This window comes from Prionailurus bengalensis, chromosome B4 (assembly GCF_016509475.1).
Source record: "Prionailurus bengalensis isolate Pbe53 chromosome B4, Fcat_Pben_1.1_paternal_pri, whole genome shotgun sequence".
NCBI classification, from domain to species: Eukaryota; Metazoa; Chordata; class Mammalia; order Carnivora; family Felidae; genus Prionailurus; species Prionailurus bengalensis.
This window is the reverse complement of record NC_057358.1, coordinates 133,928,712-133,949,160: the sequence shown is the minus strand read 5'-3', so window position 1 is coordinate 133,949,160 and position 20,449 is coordinate 133,928,712. Positions and strand designations below refer to the sequence as shown.

General features: G+C 42.5%; 1 protein-coding gene across 4 annotated transcripts in view; it reads left to right on the top strand.

Annotated features, from left to right (window-relative positions):
* Positions 1-4,346: 4,346 nt before the first annotated feature.
* MRTFA (myocardin related transcription factor A) overlaps positions 4,347-20,449 on the top strand; it is a 215,355-nt gene continuing 199,252 nt past the window's right edge. The window contains exon 1 of one of the 4 annotated variants that reach the window (XM_043562685.1): positions 4,347-4,606. The gene's annotated coding sequence lies outside the window, so the exon portion shown is untranslated. Of the gene's footprint in view, positions 4,607-4,845; positions 5,182-20,449 lie in introns of those variants that run through there. The other 3 variants (XM_043562686.1, XM_043562684.1, XM_043562683.1) reach the window with 3 other exon arrangements.

Genomic DNA, 20,449 nt, shown 5'->3' with positions numbered 1-20,449 from the left:
CACCCAGGTGCCCTATTTTTAAGGTTTATTCATTTATTTTGAAAGAGACAGGGGGGCGGAGAAAGAGGGGCAGAGAGAGGGAGAAAGAGAATCCCAAGCAGGCTCCACGCTGTCCACTCAGAGCCTAATGTAGGGCTTGAACTCACAAACTGTGAGATCATGACCTGAGCCGAAATCAAGAGTCAGACACTTAACCAACTGAGCCGCCATGGCACCCCTTAATTAACCTGTTTAAGACTCAGTTTCCTCACCAAAAAATGAGGATCATAACAGCACCCACCTCAGGGGTATAGCAAGGATGAAATAAGACAAGGCACTTAGGATGCTTAGTTTTGTGCTTGGCACAGCAGAGCTATGTATTGTCAGAGAAGGAAAAGATCCATTTAGGCTGGAGGAATACTGGAGGGCTTCCTGGGGTGGGGAGAGTAGGATGTGAGCTGAGATTTGATTAGATAAAAAGAAAAGAGAAGACATTTAGGCAGAGGGGCCAACCTGAATAAAGACCAAAGAAACAGAAATGAGCAGGATGTGCTGAGGATGTGGCTGGTTGAATCCCGGGAAGTACCTTTGGAGAGATTTTTCAGGAAGAGAGAGAAAAAGGACAAGTGAAGTAAATTTTGCAGAAGTACGGATTAGCGGGGCGGGGCGGGGGGGCAGGGAGGGAATCAGTCTCTAGCAGTTTCCTGGAGGTTCCTGCCATTTGGCTGGCCCCTGTCAGCAATAGCAACAAAATTACAAGGATAGCTAGTTTGATGAGTGACAGAATTGAATCAGCAGGTGTTTACAGCAAGTTGCAGAGAAGGCTGGAAATGGACAAAATGACAACTAGCTGCTAATAATTAGCAGGGTTAAGCTTGAAATCCTGTGTGTGTGGCCAAGAATTAATTACAGGAGTACCAGAAAGGGTGAATTTTGCTTGGTATCAGTTTGTGGGGGAAAAGCTTTAAAGGAAAAGGAGTGGTAGCAAGAAATGATTATAAAGTCAACTTGAGCCAAAGGGTCAGGGCAATGGGTAAATTTGCTAAGGCAATAGTCTCGTGTACTAATGGATGTAGAGAGTCAGATTAAGGAAGGTCAAAGTCTCACTGTACTCTGGTGATCATATCATACCTGAGTATTTTAGGGGGTCACATTTTGGTTGCAAGGAACAGAAACCCGACTGGGAAGCGAAGGTACTGGCCTTCAGGGTATGCTCAAATGGTGCCCCTCCTAGATCTCTTTAACAGGCCAGTGCACCTATCCCCCAGCTGCTGTGAGTGTTGGCAGCTAAGGGTGCTCAGATGCTCAAAATTCCAGGAATTGCCTTCAGCTGAAGGGAACAGCTTTGGAGACCTTAACTCCTTGATGGCTTACAGCCAGTGGCTGGCTGATACTTGGGTACACAAAGCTGCCCAGTGCCTCATGGGGGAATGACTCCTTGGTGTGGTTTCATGCCAGAGCTCTCTGTTGTGGATCAGGCCAAGGCAAAATCAAGCTGATTCTTGCTTGGCTGTTTCTTTTTTCCTGTCCTGCTCAGCTTCCTCCCTTACAGGTTTTTCTTCCTTCAATAAGTCCCATTCACCAGATCTCCCTTACAGGCTCTGTTTCTAAGGATCCTGATGAAAGACACTTACAAAAGCAAATAGCCAGAAAATAGCTGGATCCAGGTTCTCAGAGTCATAACCTGCTGCAGTTTTTATCTGTACCTCAGCTCTGATAGTTTGTTTTCGTATTGATTTTATGTATTCTTGAGAAAATTCTTTTGTGGTCCTCCTGGTCACCTCCAGGGGATGAGCCGGACAGTTCAGCAGCCTCAGTGTAAAGGAAACTTCTCCATATGGGTGGTTCCAACAAAGTTCCCAGGACTCCTTCTGTTTGGACTGCCTTGGGCCACATGCCTTTCCCTAAATCAATCATCGCAAATGGGGGGTAGGGGTGGGGAGAAGGAAATCAGTGCTTTGATTGGTCAGGACTGGCCTAGTGCTGCCCCTGGAAAGATGAATAGTAAGGTCAGCCCTATGGCAGCCATATGGACAGACAGTGGGGAGGACTGGTTCCCTAGAGGACATTAGGCTCCCCTTACCAGAAGAAAGAGAATGTTTGCTGCAAGGACAAAAATAACACATGTTCCTAATAGATCTTAACAAATTGAAAGATGCCACATGAAGTCATTAGGATAGTGGGGTGTATGGAAACCTTAATCTGGCAAAAAAAGGTGATTTTTTTTTATCCTTATTGTTTTGGGGATGGGCAGAAGGTACGGAAAGGGGGCATAATCTTTAAATATTTGGAATGTTGTCATGACGAAGAGGGATTAGGCATGTTCTGTGAAGCTTTAGGAGATGACATTAGAGCCCAGGCTCAGAGATTAGAAGGATGTAAATTATCCATAAGATATATTTGGATACTTTATATGCACACAGATACAAAATAATTACAATTTAAGTTGTCCAGAAAAAGAGCAGGCATATCTGAGAGGTGGTAAGCTTGCCATGCCTGGGCAGCTGGGAACAGGCATATCACTCTTACCATGACTAATAAAATACTCTTGTGCTTCCTTCTCACCTTTTCATAAAGGCTGTGTCTAGATAGACATTATCTGGAATGCCCCACCCCCACCTTGTCTTAGGGAAATCTGCCGCACCCCAACAATTTCGAACCAGAGTACTTTTCCTCTGAGGTTCACCTTTGTGTCCTCTTGTTAATCATGACACCTGCGATATGCTGCCTGGCATTGTAATCTCATCATATGACTTAACTCCCTCCAGTTTGGTGAAAGTGCTCCCAGGCCATAATTATTAATCTTACTGTGAGTATCAGTGTCTTACTCGAGAAATATTTGTTGAAAAAATAATTTTGCAGAAAGGTTTCTTGTCTTGGGGGAAAGTGTGTGACTAAGGGGCCACAAGGATCCTGCTCAACTTCAAGATTCTGTGATCAGCACATGGCACTAAACTTGAGGCTGACTTATAGATGAGTAATTGGGAATACCCAGGGCCACTTTGGCTTTTGCAGCTATTGGAGGAGAGAAGAGAGGGGATTCTCTTCTGCCCTTCCTCTGACAGTTACACCAATAGACAGTCATGGGAGACCTCTGGGGGAGATCAGGGAATCATAGTTAGAATTTACTCTGGAATGTAAAGTGAGTTGTCCCCTCTCAGTCTCTGTGCCTTGGCACCGTTCCTCCCCAAAGCTGGAAGAATGTCCCAGCTCCTTTCTGTCTCTGGCTACTGTTACTTCTCTCTTCAGCCCTGCTGAGCCACACCATCCCCAGGAGGCTTTCGGGAAAGCACTTCCCCCTCTTTTCCATCCGCCAAGATGGGAGTTACTTCTCCTTTTCTGGACTCCCTCCCATTGCGGGGCGAGGGGGAGCAAATGGCCTGCCTGCACCAAGGTACTTCCCACAGCAGACCTCGCTTTACTTTTTTCCCCTTTAAGCCTTCTTTCTCCTTGTGGAAGTCATAGACCAGGTCCATGTGTGGTCTCTGCGCCTAATGCAGGAGATCCGCGCAGACACACACACACACACACCCCTTTGCTATATGAGTGGATGCCAGAAAGAGTAGGATATCAGCATTTTAGAATTTTTACAATTGCAAGAGCCTTTGGGAGTCACCTAATATCACCCTCCCTTCTACAGATGCTCTTTCTGGAGTCTCCTGAGGGAAGATTTCGGGTTCCTTCAGCCCCTTTTCTTCTCGAGGCCCAAAGCACTTTTGCTGTTGATGATCTCAATATTCTAGGTACGTAGGGAAGGGTAGGTAGGTGTCGGTAGCCTCCCTTTTCCCCTAAGGGAAACTGACTCAGAGAAACGAGGGGACGGGCCTCGGTGGCGCGGGGGCTGTAACGGGAATTCAGGGCTCCGGGCCAGTGTGGAATTTATTGTGCCTCCTTTTGGGAAGCGTGAAAGTGAAGTAATCGATTTACGAGCCCCCGGCGGACCCTTTAGCCCCCTAGAAGGATCGAGACGGGTCAGGAGGATTAATGCAGTTAAGAGCTCACGGCATTGACCCCTTGGCAACTTGGCGAGGTCCAGCCGATCCGCCGCCCTTCTCTCGACAGAGTGGCCAATGGGCTTCGGCCTCTTTAAGGCCCCAGCGCCCCGCCTCCGGCTCGTCGCCGACCTCCTCCCACCTCCTCGCCGCAGCTCGGCCAGTTCCAGACTTCCCTCGGCGATGAGGTCATCTTCTCGTTTCCCATTGGCTACGCCTGGCCGTCAGTCACAGGAAGTCCCGCCGCCGTCCTCACCTCCTTCATACCCCTCCCTTCCCGCCCTCCCTTTAGTCCCCTGGTCCCAGCCTCCACAAAGCCTCTGATTGGCCAGCACAGCTGTCACTTTTCCAGCAGGCAGTGTGGGAGGCGGGAGGCGGGTGTGGTGGGAGGGCCCGCAGCTTCCGTGGCTGAGAAGAGCCGGCGGCGGCCGTGTCTGTGGTGTCCGAGGCGGCTGCGAGAGCGACCGTTCCATCCTCCTCACCCCTTCGGCTCCGCTCGCCACAGCCCTCCGCTCGCGCAGACTTCTCCCCAGCTCCGTGCGCCCCGGCTAGACGTTGAGCCTCGGGAGGGGAAGAGCGCGGTGGGAGCCGGAGGGGGACCGCCGCCGAGCCCGGGCTGGGAGGAGCGCGAGGCGGTGAGTGAGAGTCCGGGCAGGGGACCCCCTCCCCCACCAGCCCCGCCCCGAGCATCCTTTCTCCTGGCGACCCCGCCGCGCGCCCTCGGGGTTGGCCTGGGCGGGCCTCGCAGCCCGGTCCCCTAACCCGCCGCTGGTCCCCTCGCCTCTCCCTTCCGGGCCAGGGTCGTCTAGCCAAGGCGGGCGGGGCGGGGCCGTGCACCTGTGAACCGCCTGGCCGGGCAGCGCGGGTCGGGGGTCCGGGGGTCCGGCACCTGCTGCACCCCGGGTGTGTTTTGACTGCAGGGACCCTCTGTCGCACACTTTCCCCGGGATCTGTGCAGACCCTCAGGATCCATGTGCAGCCCCAGGATTCCCAGGCCAGGGAGGCTTACCTGGATTTGTTGATGCCTGTGTCAGCAACCTGAATGCCGCCAGGTGTAAGGGCCCTGGTGGATTTGAAACTTGACGGCCAAGAACTTTACCCTCTAAGAAAGTGTCTGGCAGGACGCTTTGATTACACCTCCCACCCTGGCCGGTGCCGGAAGAACGCATTGATACTCTGTCGTGGCTGGGGCTGGCGCTGGCGCTTTCAGGTCGGATTCTCAAACCTGCCGTTTCCTAGCTGTGTAATCTCGGGCGTCAGTTTCCTCATTAGGAAAAGGGGCGTAATACCTATTACATGGGGTCGTTGTAAATTGAGAACGACTGGTGGATCAGTTTGTATTGAAGCACCAGCCCAGCTTGGCTTTGTCAGGATTTATCTTTTTTCTTGCTATTATAGAGCATAACGAAAAGGCAGTTTGGCAGACACTTGAGTCTTTACCAGCTGTATTTGGCATGAGGTATGTGTATACAGGAACGTGAAAGATGTCACTTAAATGTAATAATGAAATTACACCCAGCTTCATGTGTTTTTACATACTTTAAAATCCATGAGAAGTCCGAAGTGTGCAGGTTGCCAGCTTTTGAGATCTTTTCAGGATCTTTTCTACCTGATGTCAAAGCCTGTAACGTAATCGTTATTTTCAATAAAAAGTTAAATTCACGTGTTTTGCATTAGAGGACCCCCAAAACTCCAGATTTCACTTAAGCCGTTTTACTGTTGAAAAGCAGCCACCTCCCAGGAGTGAGGTGGTACAGCCAGCTGGCACAGAGCCCCACGACTACAGGGTGGGGAACCCTTGGCTGAAAGTGATTTAATGAAGTTTTGCCTAACGTCGTTTCCATTTTTCATAGTGAATCAAAGGGCTTTACGATAGTTTCTTAGTGAAACTAAACTAGAGGCAAACCATTATTGCTTTTTTCGAAAACACATGCAAAAAAACACTGACTATAGTCCCTTCTAGCACTGCTTCACGTCTTTGCCAGTAACGGTTAAGAAGAGACCCTGTTTAGAAAGGCTTCCAAAAGTCACATCTCTTTGGATAAGTTTTTTATTTAGAGTAAAATCATGAGATGGAAGAGTAATATGTATCCCGTAATCCAGAAGTATTTACTGCAGACTTTCCACATCCTTAAGTACCCTGCTGAGTGCTATGAGGAAGGCATTTAAAAGAAGTATGAAACAGCATCCCAGCCCATAAAGGGCAAAACCAGAAAGTTTGGAATCACTCAGTACTAATTTTGGGTACTACTTAAGTAATGACTTCATTCATTCATTCATTCATTCACTCATTCAGTAAACTTGTTCCTTGTCTGTAACGGGCCAGGTGTTTTTCTAAAAGCCAACATAATCGAGATAAGTGAGATATGGTCCCTGGTCATAGGAGCTCACAGTCTAGTGTGAGAGGCAGAAAGTGACAGTCGTGACACATTGAAATAAACTCCAGACTACATGTATAGGAGGGTCAAGAGAGCTTCTCTTTTGGACCTCAAAGAGAAGATGGCATTTGGGCTGAATCTCAGCTCACCAGATGAAGGAGAGGAAGATCATTCCAAGTAGCTGAGCTTGGAAAGATTTCCTGATGAATCTTCTGACTGGTATAGCCTAGTATAAGCCGTAGGGAAGGGGAAGGAATGCGACATTTCTTTTTTTTTTTTTTTTTTTTTTTCAACGTTTATTTATTTTTGGGACAGAGAGAGACAGAGCATGAACGGGGGAGGGGCAGAGAGAGAGGGAGACACAGAATCAGAAACAGGCTCCAGGCTCCGAGCCATCAGCCCAGAGCCCGACGCGGGGCTCGAACTCCCGGACCGCGAGATCGTGACCTGGCTGAAGTCGGACGCTTAACCGACTGCGCCACCCAGGCGCCCCGGAAAGCGACATTTCTTGATGCTCACTATGTAATAGGGGTTAATAATGCTAGGCTTTTAATGTTACCACTCACTTCTTACAGCAACCCTATGAAGTAGATTTTACCTCCACTTTAAGATAGGAAAACTGAGGCTCAGTTAGTTAAATAATTTGTCTGAGGTTACACAGTTAGTGACAGAGCCTGGACTTGAATTTCTTTCTTAAAAGTATGGATGCTCTTTCCCTTTTCACACTCTGTAGAGATAAATAGAAGTGAGATGAGAAAGTTCCAGCTACATATGTTATTTTACTACATCAATTACAAATTACTTTCTGTAAAATAAATGTTCTTATTTGATTTAAAGTTTCTAAAACTTGTTTAACAAAAGCTATCAAATGGTAGTTATTTTATGTTTATAAGTGTGATGGCATTTGCTCAAAAGTGTGGTTCATGGAAACATTCAGTGGAAGCCATGACCTACAGATTCTGTATGGGGCACTTAACAAAGCTGTTAACCAGGTATGGACTTTTCTTGAGACTGTAGCTTACATATTTAAGTGTATAAAGAAAAGGATGTGCAGATGAGTGGCCAATTAAATAGACAATGAAAGGTAAAATAGTTTTGAATAATTTTTATGAAAGGGGAAATTAGAATTTTGAAGTCATATTTAGAGAGACTACTATTGACTATAAGCTCCACAAAGGCAATTTGTATCTTTTATTCTCAGCTTCAGGAGCAATTCTTGGGACATAGTAGATGCTCAGTTAATATTTGTTGAGTAAAAGATGAATGTAGACAAATATATACTTATAGTGTGTTTATGTAAATGCTAGGGTTGATAGTTAAAATTGACATAGGAACATTTTCATCTGTTGAGAAAAAACTTTGGTCAGGAGGTTATATTTCAGAAGGTCTTTGAAAGAAGAGGGAGGACATTGATAGATTACAGATGAAGTGGTATAGACATATAGGTAGTTTATAAACGGTTATACTTTGGAAGAAAAGGAACATTGAACAAAGGGAATGACCCACTGACACAATTCAAATATAGGCAGTGTTTATTTCTTTATTTCTTTATTTTTAGAGAGAGTGCACCGCTCTGTCTAGGGAGAGGTGTAGAGGGAGAGATAGAATGTTAAGTAGACTCCATGTTCAGCATGGAGCCGGACATGGGGCTTGATCCCACGACCCTGGGATCATGACCTGAGCTGAAAATCAAGAGTCGGACACTAAACTGACTGGGCCACCCCAGCACCCCATAGGCACTGTTTATTTCTATGGCCTTAATGAGTTTTGAGAATCAGGGAAACAGTGTCTGCTCTTAAGGAAATTATAGTTTTAGAGACTAGGTATGTTAGGTATCTATTGTGTAATGTCTTACCCCCAAAGTTAGTGTTTAACAATAAACGTTCTTTCTCATAGTTTCTTTGAGTCAGGAATTTGGGAGCAGCTTGGGGAGTGGTTCAGGCTCAGGGTCTTTTCAGGAGATTGCATTAATAGGTCGTCTGGGTTATAGTCCTCTGAAGGCTTGACTGAAGCTGGTGGGTCCTCTTCTAAGGTGGCTACTCAGATTGCTGACAAGTTGGTGTAGGCTGTTGGTGGGAGATCTCAGCTCTTCTCCCTGTGGGCCTCTCCACAGAGCTACTTGAATGCCCTCATGGCATGGCATCTGGCTTCCCCCAGAGCAAGCAATCAGGAGACCAAGCTGCACTGCCTTTTATTTATTTATTTTTTATTTTTTTAATTGCACTGTCTTTTATGACCTAGCTTTAGAAGTCACATACTGTCATTTCTCCCGTTTTCTTTTGGTCACACATTGTGGGAAGGGATGACACATGGACATGAATACCAGGAGGTAAAGATCTTTAGGGGCCATCTTGGAGGCTGGCTACCTCATAGAACAGAAAAAGTGTTGGAAGAAGGTACAAAGTGCTGGGGGAGGGGAGGCAAGGATTCAGAGGAGGGAAAGATTTAATTCTTGTAACAGATTTTCAGAAATCTTAATTGGGTGCTCACTGTGTGCCTTCAACATGGTAGGCTAATATGTGGAAGTGGACACTGAATTAGGGCCATATGAAATGTAAGGAGTCTAGGCCGGCACTAAGGACAAACACTTCATCTCTGTGTGTAAATTGAGGGTGGAGTAATTTTTCTGATATTGAAGAGAACAGTAACTTGTCAGATTGATAGACAAGCATAGATAGACAGCACAGTCTCGTGGCATAGATGCTGGAGCCAGACTTCCTGGGTTGCAATCCTGCCTCTACCACTTGCTGGTTGTGTGACCTTGGGTGTGTGACTGTAATACTCTTACGAAGTCTTCTTAGTAACTCACTAACTATAAAATGGGGGTGATGATGGTGGCTGCTTTATATGGCTACTGTAAAGATTAAACAAGTTAAACATATGCCAAGTCCTTGGCACAGCTTTTCATGCACCACCATCATCATCATCGTTAATTTTAGGCCGTAGCATAGAACTGACCATGGATGAATGAGGTTGGAGTCAGAGATGAATGAGTGTAGAATGATGTGAATGTTCAGATAGAAGCATTGAAATGTCAGTCATTGCTGCTCCGCGTCAGATTTTCCAGTTCAAGTACTTATGTTTACCTAGTTTTTATTTCACAATTAGAGTTACACACAGTGACAACAGTACCTCTGGAGGTACCTCAGGAGGTGCACAGTTTGCCTGTTAGGGGTAACTTGTATTCTCATTGTCGGTCTTTGAATTACTGGGCCTTCCATCTGCAGAGTGGGTTTAGTCAGAAGCAGTACTTAGAGGTGCATATGCTTAAAAAGAGCTTAGAAGTGGAACCAGGACCCATAATAATAGCAGAGTGAGCACTTTTGTGACTGGGTCGCAGAAGAACCTGCAGAGATTCTTAATACTGTATCACTTCTTTGAAGACGGGAGCTCATCGAACTCCGTGTCTCTGTAGGTGCTAAAGCAGGAATTGGGTGATCTGCCAGGGTGCCTTGGGTGGAGCTAATTGCCTAAGTGGCCTTTAGTTCTGCGGTTCAGAGACTGCAGTCCAACTCTCATTGTTTAGTTGAACAGAGGCACTGAGAAATTAAGTGGTTTGAGGTTCCACAAGAATCTCGTGGCTGAGCCTGGGCCAGTTCTTCACCCCGTGTTTAAGGCCGGCCACATAGTCGTAAGAGAAGATCTGCAGAATCTTTGCAAGACTGAGCATTGTGAAAATTTCTTTTCTTCAGATACCATATTTTTAGTTTTGTGGTGTATCTGGTTCATTTGCTTCCCTAGTCACTTTCATTCATATGCTTTTAGAAATCATTCCTTAAGTGAGTGTTAGTTACAAGTAATTTGGAAAGCTCAACTTGAAATCTGGGATGTATCCTCTTATAGGTGGGCTACTTACAGGTCTTTGACCTCTAAAATTGTAACTGGGAATTATGAGGGATTTTGATTTTTTTGAAAACCTTTTGTTCTGGTATCAAAATTTAAAGTATCAGAGTATCAGAGAGTAAAATAATTAGTGAAGTAACATGTCAAGTTTAAGGGCATGAACAGAGCTGGGTACTGACAATTATCAGCTTTGTAACCATAGGCTTACTACTTAACTTTCTTGTGACCAGTTTTTTCATCTGTAAAATGGGGTTAATGATTCTTACAACATGAGGTTATTAATAAGGATTACGGAGTCATAGTGGCATCATTGTTGTGCTACCTCATTAATTCTCACACCAGCTCTGTAAAGTAAGTAGTAGCACCATTTTGTAGATGAAGAAAGAGAAGCTTGGAGAGATTCACTAATTTAGGAAGATAGCAATCAGGGTTTGAACCAAGGTCTTTTTTTTTTTTTTTTTTTTTTTTTTTTTTTTTTTTAAAGTAGGCTCCACGCCCAGTGTGAGGCTTGAACTCTCGACCCTGAGATCAAGAGTCACATGCTGTACTGGCTGAGCCAGCCAGGTGTCCCCCCAGTTCTGTCTTTGAATTAAAAGTGCTAACTCCCTACGATAATGTGTGTGAAGTGCCTAACTTTGCCTGTAGTAAATGTCTGTTCCTGTTCACTTGCATAGTTTGTGAAAATGTTAGTATACTGAGAATTCTTTATGGTAGCAATCAAGGTGTTGTAGCATTCAAAGTATTCTTTGCAGTATTCCTTATATGTATCTTGTTGCCATTCCTGAAATAGAAAGCTATACTAGTGATTTCACATCCTAAATTGCTCAATAAATACTAAATAAGGGCATACTATAGTGTCCAAATTTTAAACATATTTTGTCAGTGTTTCAGTTATCTTTGTAACTGTAAATGGCATAAGTGATGCCAGAGTCCCTTAATCGTGGTTAATCTGTACATATTTCCACTACCACAAAATTTACAGGAACTTGGAAAGTTGTCCTCTCCTCATATTTTAGAACACACCATGTTGCATTTTGGTATGAGAGTGGTGTTATTGGTTTCATGGTGAAACTGGCTTTATTGTTGACTTTATATTTTGTTACATGATGGATGTATTTTGGGGGGTAAGATTATTTTTATTTATTTATTTTATTAAGTAAATTCTTTGCCCATTGTGGGGCTCGAACTCACAACCCCAAGATAAAGAGTTGCACGCTCTACCAACTGAGCCAGTCAGGTGCCTCTATGGGATGAATGTCTTTAAAGTAGTCTTTTTATTTTGATTTTGTTTTTTTTTTTTTTTTTTTTGAGAGAGAGCAGGCGAGCTAGGCAGAGTGGCAGAGAGAGAGAGAGAGAGAGAGAGAGAGAGAGAGAGAGAGAGAGAATCTTAAGCAGGCTCCACATGTAGCTTGAAGCTTGACATGGGGCTTGATCTCACGACCATGAGATCATGACCTGAGCTGAAATCAAGAGTTGGCTGCTCAACTGACCAACTGACCGAGCCACCCAGGTGCCTCTAAAGTAGTCTTTTAAAATTTGCCTTGTATATGTTTTCTTGGCTTTCAAAACAATTTAGAAATGAAGGGTAAGGACAATGTTCTTTTATATCTCTGATACATGTGATAATCACTTTTTACGGAAAATCAGTTGAACTAAAGCTTTCATTCAGAAGCCTTTCACTCTTTAATTCTAATATTCCAGGTTAATGCCCTAAGGGGGCATGGGAGGCAAAGATGTGGTCCTATTTTAAATTCTATATTTTGTAGATTCAGTGGATCATTTCACATTCTTGTTGATATTTCTTTTCTGTTTAGATTTTTTTGTTTGTTTTTTTGCAAGGGAGGATCTGGGAGTCCTGGAATGATGAGAATAGGGAGCCACCAAGAATACAATGAGATCATAGGTTAGTGATTTAATTTGAAATTAAATAAATTTGAAGCTTTCCTTTACGCAGTAGAACATCATGGGGTGGTTATTGCTCATTTGTGTAATATCTGTCATGAATCTTTGTATACATTGAGTGAAACAGCTAGTCATTTCCTAAAGCAGTCACTCTGTAGCATGATCGTATTTCATTTCATTTCATTTCATTTCATTTCATTTCATTTCATTTCATTTCATTTCATTTCATTTCATTTCAATTTTGTTTTTTTCCCCCTTTCACTTTTACCTGAAAGCTGATTCTGAAGGTGAGCCTGCAGAAACAATTTGTATAAAACTGGGCATGACCTGTACAATTTGGATAAGGTATTCATGACATTTTATTTTCAACATGTTTAATAACCTGTTGGGTGCCTAAATAAAACTGAGTTAATTATAGTGTAACCTTTTGTTCTATTTGGAGAGTGTTAAGGGATTTTTGAATACCTTCCAAAATTCACCTTCATCACATGAACTTAGAAAGCTCTTTCTAGAGCAAGGATCCTCAAAACTTAACCTGCATGAGTCTCTACTTCTTCTAGTCACTTCTTTGTTTTGTTTTGAAAAAGTGTAGTAGGTTTTCCTACTGTTTGGAGATAGTAGTGATGAGTTTGGAGTTGAATGCACCTGTTTTCAATTCTGGCTCTACTGTTCACTGGCTGTGTGATCTTGGACAAGGGAATTAATCTTTCCAAATCTCTATTTCCTCATAGGATAGCCGTGAGAGGTAAATAAGTTACATGTAAAGCATTTAGCACATAGTAGGCATTCTATGCATGTTAATTTTCCTAACACCCAGAAGTTTTCTTTTGTAGCAGTGGCTACAATTGCAGCAAAATAATTGTGTAATTGTTTATGTTTTTCTTCTCATAAGCTTTGTGAGGACAGGGGCCATGTGTGTCTCTTCATTGCTATTTTCCCAGCATTCAGTGTAGTGCTTGGCGTGGCATATAATAGATGCTCAATAAATACTTGTTGAATGAATGAAAGTGACTCACCCCTTCTCCTTACCCTGTCCTTCCTTAAATGACAGTGTCCTGAACTTACACTTGAGAATTACTCAGCTTTTTACTTGATTCTTGGTCCATTAATGACTGGAGCTAGGTAAAGGGGAAGGCAATGAACAGATGAATAACAGCCAGAAAGAGAGCATAACAATATTCAAAGTAAGTTATAATATTTTAAAATCATAGTACTCTGGGATTTCTAACCTTTTCTAATCTGATGTCCAGCCCCAGATTCTACCAAAACAGTTTTTGGCGAGGCCACCCCTGGCTTGTATGTTGATGAACCAGTGGGTTGTCCTTAGCTTAGTAAAACGTACTTAGTAAAATGTACTAGAGATTTGGAAAGATTAATTCCCTTGTCCAAGATCGCACAGCCAGTGAACAGTAGAGCCAGAGTTGAAAACAGGTGCATTCAACTCCAAACTCATCACTACTATCTCCAAACAGTAGGAAAACCTACTACACTTTTTCAAAACAAAACAAAGAAGTGACTAGAAGAAGTAGAGACTCATGCAGGTTAAGTTTTGAGGATCCTTGCTCTAGAAATTCTTATAGTAATTCAGGCAAGAACCTTGATGTCATCATCTTCTCTTTCTTTCCCACTTCATATCCAGTCCATCAGCGAATCCTGTTAGCTCTCTTTTGTAAATATATCTGTATCTGATCATTTCTCACTGCCTCCGTCATAATTATCCTTGTCCAACCCAACTGATTAGTTTAGGTTCCTGTGGCTAGCTACTGTAACAAATTACCACCAACTTGGTGACTTAAAACAGCCTATATTTATTCACTTATAGTCCTGAAGGCCAGATGTGTGAAATCAGTTTCACTGGGTCAAAATCACGGTGTCAGCAGCAGGGCTGCACTCCTTTTGGAAGCTTCGGGGGAGAGTAAGTTCCTTGCCTCTTCTGGTTTCAGGTGGCTGCTGGCATTGCTTGGTTTGTGGCAGGATCACTTCAGTCTTCAACGGCAGCATCTTCAGATCTCTGTGCACATCTCTTTCACCTCTCTGTTTGTCAAATCTCTCTGCCTCCCTTTTATAAAGACATGTGATTGCATTTAGGGCTCACTCAGATAATCCAGGATAATCTCCCCATCTCAAGATCCTTAATCACATCTGCAAAGATTCCCCCAGCTTTATTATTATTATTATTGTTGTTATTATTGGCCTTTTAAGGTAACAATCACAAGTTCCAGGGTCTAGGATGTAGAAAATGTGGGTATCTTTTTTTTTTAAGTTCATTTATTTTTTTTATTTTGAGAGTGGGGGAGTGGAGGAGGGGCAGAGAGAGAGAGAGGGAGAGAGTGAATCCCAAGCAGGTTTCTCGCTGTCCACGCAGAGCCCACTGTGGGGCTCCATCTCTTGGAACATGAGATCATGACCTGAGCCGAAATCAAGAGTCGGACGCTTAACCAACTGAGCCACCCAGGTGCCCCGAAAATGTGGGTATCTTTAGGGTGCCATTTTTCAGTCTACCAGTCTGTTCTTTGGCCCCCAAAGATTCACATCTGTCCCGCATGCAAAGTACATTTACCCCATTCCAACATTCCCAACAGTCTTAACCCATTGCAACATCAACTCAAGTTAAGATCTCATCTACATAACATTAGCTTAAAAGTACAAAATCTCATCATATAAATCCTCTAGATTAGGTATAGGTGAGACTCTGGGTATGATCCATCTTGGTGCAAAACTCTTTCCATCTGTGGCCCTGTGAAACAAGAAAACAAGTTATATGTTCTCAAAATACAGTGATGGGACAGACATAGACATTCCTATTTCAAAAAGGAGAAAATGCAGGGAATAGGTGTGTCACTGGTCCCAAGCAATTTTAAGACCTGGCAGGGAAAATGTCATTAGTTTTCAAAGCCCGGGAGTAATCCTATGTGGCTTGAGATTCCTGCTCTGGGCCTGTGGCTTTGGCTTGTGGGCTCATGGCTCAGCTCTAGGAGTTTTCTTTTTCTTTTTCCTTTTTTTTTTTTTTTTTTTTAATTTGTTAATGTTTATTTATTTTTGAGAGAGAGAGAGCGCGAGCAGGGGAGGGACAGGGAGAGAGGGAGACACAGAATCCAAAGCAGGCTCCAGGCTCTGAGCTGTCAGCACAGAGCCTGACAGGGGGCTCCAACTCACAAACCTTGAGATCATGACCTGAGCCGAAATCGGGCGCTTAACTGACTGCGTCACCCAGGTGCCCCATGACTTACTTATTTTATAACTGGAAATTTGTACCTTTAGACCCCCTTCGCCTATTTCGCAGCACTCCCCCGCCTGAACCTGTGGTAACCACTAATCTTGTCTGTGTCTGTGAGCTCAGTTTTTTTTTTTAATTTCACGTACAGGTGAGATCATATATTTCTCTTTTTTCTTATTTCACTTAGTGTAATGCCCTTGAAGTCCATTCATGTTGTTGCAAATGGCAAGGTTTCATTCTTTTTTATGGCTGAATAATATTATATATACACCACATTTTCTTTATGCATTCATCCCTTAGTGGATACTTAGGTAGTTTTCATCTCTGGCTATTGTAAATAATGATGCAGTGAACATGGGGGTGCATACATCTTTTCGAATTAGTGTTTTTGTTTTCTTTGGATAAATAACAAGAAGTGGAATTACTAGATCATATAGTAGTGCAGTTTATTTTTTAAGTCCATTTATTTACTTTTTGAGAGAGAGAGGAGGGGAGAGAGTGTGCTGCATGTGCTTGCGTGTGTGAGTAGGGGAGTGGCAGAGAGGGAGAGAGAGAGAATCCCAAGCAGGCTCTGTACTGTCAGCGCGGAGTTTGACGCAGGGCTTGAACTCTTGAACAGCAAGATCATGAGCTGAGCCGAAATCATGAGTTGGCTGCCCAACTAACTGAGCTACCCAAGCCTCCAGGTGTGCTATTTTTAATTTTTTGAGGAACTTCCATACCATTTTCTATCATGGTTGCACAAATTTACATTCCTACCAACAGTGCATAAGGGTTCCCTTTTCTTCAGATCCTCCCCAACACTTGTTATTTCTTATCTTTTTGATAATAGCCATTCTAGCAGGTGTGAGGTGATATTGTGGTTTTGATTTGCACTTCCCTGATGATGAGTGATGTTGAGCATCTTTCTGTCTTCTCTGGAAAAATGTTCAGATCCTCTGCCTATTTTTTTTTTTTTCCAACGTTTATTTATTTTCGGGACAGAGAGAGACAGAGCATGAACGGGGGAGGGGCAGAGAGAGAGGGAGACACAGAATCGGAAACAGGCTCCAGGCTCTGAGCCATCAGCCCAGAGCCCGACGCGGGGCTCGAACTCACGGACCGCGAGATCGTGACCTGGCTGAAGTCGGACGCCTAACCGACTGCGCCACCCAGGCGCCCCCCTCTGCCTATTTTTTAATTAGACTGTTTTTTTTTTTTGCTATTGAGTTGTATGAGTTTTTTAAAAATATATTTTTGATATTAGCCCCTTATCAGCTGCATGATTTGCAAACATTTTCCACCATTCTGTAGGTTGCCTTTTCTTCTTTTTTTTTTTTTTAATTTTTTTTTTTTTCCAACATTTATTTATTTTTGGGACAGAGAGAGACAGAGCATGAACAGGGGAGGGGCAGAGAGAGAGGGAGACACAGAATCGGAAACAGGCTCCAGGCTCTGAGCCATCAGCCCAGAGCCTGACGCGGGGCTCGAACTCACGGACCGCGAGATCGTGACCTGGCTGAAGTCGGATGCTTAACCGACTGCGCCACCCAGGCGCCCCATGTAGGTTGCCTTTTCATTTTGTTGATGGTTTCCTTTGTTGTGGCAGAAGCTTTTTAGTTTGATGTAGATTCAGAGCCACTTCCACATTTCTAAGTATTTACACTGAACACTCCACTTCTAGATGCCAAAATCTCTATCAGGGTTCAACCAGAGAAATAAAATCAGGAGACCTACATAAAGAGATTTATTGTAAGGATTTATTCCTTATATGATGCAGGGGCTAGCTAAGTAAGTATGATATCCATAGGCTAGGCTCTCTTGAGCTGAAGTTGTTATCCACAGGTAGAATTTCTTTTTCTGGGAAATGTCAGTTCTGCTTTTAAAGCTTTTTATTTTATTTTTTTAAATGTTTATTTTTGAGAGAGAGTGTGAGCAGGGGAGGGGCAGAGAGAGAGAGAGGGAGAGAGGGAATTCCAAGCAGGCTACAAACGGTCAGCAAAGAGCCCGACTTGGGGCTTCAATTCATGAGCTGTGAGATCATAACTTGAGCCAAAGTCGGGACGCTTAACTGACCAAACCACTCATGTGCCCTTGTTCTTAAGGCTTTTGAACTGATTGAATCAGGCCTACCTAGATTATCTAGGACAATCTGCTTTACTTAAAGGCAACTGATTATGAATATTAATCACATCTACAAAATAGCTTCACAGCAGCACTTAGTGTTTGAATAACTGGTGACTGTGGCCTAATCAAGTTGACCCATACAACTGACCACCACATAATCATTATTATTTCTTGCCTGGATTATTGCTGTAGTAGCTTCCTTTGATCTGAACCCCCATTTCTGCTCTGCTTTCTTGTGATCTGCTCTCCACATAGATTATAGATCTTATGATCTGCTTTCCAGAGTCAGTTTCATGATCTTCCATGGTCCCCATTGCTTACTCCGCTGCAATCCCACTGGATTCTTTGCTGTTCCTGGGTCATACCAGGTCTTTGTGCTTGTTGTTTTCTCCACCTGGTATACTCTTTCCCTAAGTCTTCACATGATTTACTTCCTCACTTTTTTCATATCTTTACTCAGATGTCTCCTTGTCAGAGAGACCTCCACATACAAGAAAGCCACCTTTCTCCTTAATTGAGGGCAGTCCTTATTTTCCTTTTTTGTAGAAATTGACATGCTGAATGTAAAATTTACATGGAAATATACATTTTTTTTTACATGGAAATGTAAAGGATCTGAAATAGCCAAAATAATTTAGAGTTTTGTTTATTTAAGTTAGCTCTATATCCAACATGGGGCTCGAACTCACAACGCCGAGGTCAGGAGTTGTATGCTCTTCCAACTGAGCCAGCCAGGTGCCCCTAGAATAGCTAAAATAATTTAGAGGTGGAAGAACAAACTTGGAGGAATAAAATTACCCGATTTCAAGAAAACGTAAAGCTAGAGTAGTCAAGACTGTGTGGTATTAGTGTAAAAACACAAATATGGATCATTGGAGCACAATAGGGAATGCTGAAATAGATGTATCATCAATTGATTTTTTAACAAAGGGTTAAATGTAATTCAATAGAGGGAAGAGTAGTTTTCAACAAATGTTGCTGGAACAATTGGGATATTTGTGTTTAAAGAAATGAATGTCAATACCTAACTCACACTGTACAGAAAAAATTAATTTGAAAGGGCTCATAGAGCTAAACATACAAAACTGTAAAATTTATAGAAAAAATTATAAGAAAATATTTATGACCTTGGGATAGGCAAAGATTTTTTAGGAAACAAAAACACTAACCATAGAAGAAAAAAATGACAAATCAGATCTATCAAAAGGAAAACCTTCTGTTCTTTAGAAGATACTGTAAGAAAATGAAAAGGTAAGCCAGACTGGGAGGAAATATTTATACACACACACACACACACACACACACACACACTCTATATACATATACATGTGCGTATGTGTAATTTCATATATGTGTAGATATCTATAGATTTATCAAAGGACTCATATTTAGAATATATGAAAATCTTTAAAAATAATATGACAAATGGCCCAATTAAAAATGAACAAAAGCTTTGAATAGACACTTCGAAGACAAAAACGTATTTGAATGTCCAAAAGCATAAGAGAAGATTTTCAACATTAGTCACCAGGGAAATACAAATTAAAACTATATCACATACCATTTCGTGCCCAGTAGAATATATAAAATTAAAAAATATGGAAAAGTCCAAGATTGATGAGGATGTGAAACAACTGGAATTCATGTATGTTGGTGGTGGGAGTGTGAAATATCGCACTTTTGAAAACAAATGGTCAGTTTCTTTAAAGTTAAATACATACTTATCATGCAACCTTGTCCTGCACCTTGGTATTTATTATCTAAGAGAAATGAAAACATATATTCCCAGAAAGACCACGTGAATGTTCATAGCAGTTTCATTTATAATGGCCAAAAATTGGAAACCACTCAAATACTATCAACAGGTGAATAGGTAAACAAACCGTGGATAAACAGTGAATTATAGATACATGCAGCAATGTGAATGAATCTTGAAAACTCTGTTGAAAGAAGTAAGAAACAAAGGAGAACTTACTTTATGGTTTTATTCATTCTTTTATTCATTCAATCATTCATTTTAGACAGAGAGAGCATGCAAGCTGGGGAGAGGGGCAGAGGGAGCGGGGGGAGAGAGAGAGAGAATGAATCTTAAACAGGCTCCATGCTCAGCCCGACATGTGACTCAATCCCAAGACCCTGGGATCATGACCTGAGCTGAAATCAAGATATGGACACTCAACCAACCAAGCCATCCAGTCGCCTCTATGGTTTCATTTATATTGAAGTTCTAGAATAGGCAAAACTAACTTATAGTAATAGAAGTTAGATCAGTGGTTGTTTGTGGCTGGGGTGGAGGGGGAGGAGGAAGACTGCAAAAGGACATGAGGCATGATGGGAGTGTTTTCTTGATTGGAAGTGGTGATTACATGAGAATGTGCATTTGTTAGAATTAGTTGAACTCATTGGAACTGTACACTTAAAATGGGTGCATTTTATTGTAAGTAAATTATACCTCAAAGTTGATTAAAAAAAAAAATACTGTGTGGTCAGTGCTCTGTGGACTAAACAAAAGGTGTTTGTAGGCCAAATTTGGTTGCGGTCAGCCAGTATCTAACAGCTGATCTATACCCCCACACATGTGCACGCTACAAAAATGCCTGGTCCGTAATGGTCTTCAAATTTCTGTTGAATGAGCAGGTGGATGACTAATGTGCCTTCTTGCATCACCATTGCAAGAAAATACTTCATTCTTCACTCTCCTGCAGTTTTCCAGCTTCAGTCATTTTACAGAGTTAATTTGTTTGGCTTCTCCTGGCAGTAGTACCTTGAGTATAAATGAGGTTATTCATTCATTCAAATAGTTGCTGAGTATCTACCGTATATAAAATCCTGCCTAAATAAAGTAATTGCTAACTGGGAAGAATTACACAAATGTCTGTTGATTATATGTGTGAAATTAACATTCAATTTAAAAAACAAAGGCTAGATAAGCTCTTCTTACTTAGAATCTGTTTTAGCTACTATTTCTTTGTCTAGTTCATTTACACTGCTTTCTGTGGAAAATAGCATAGGCTTAATAATAGACTCTGTTC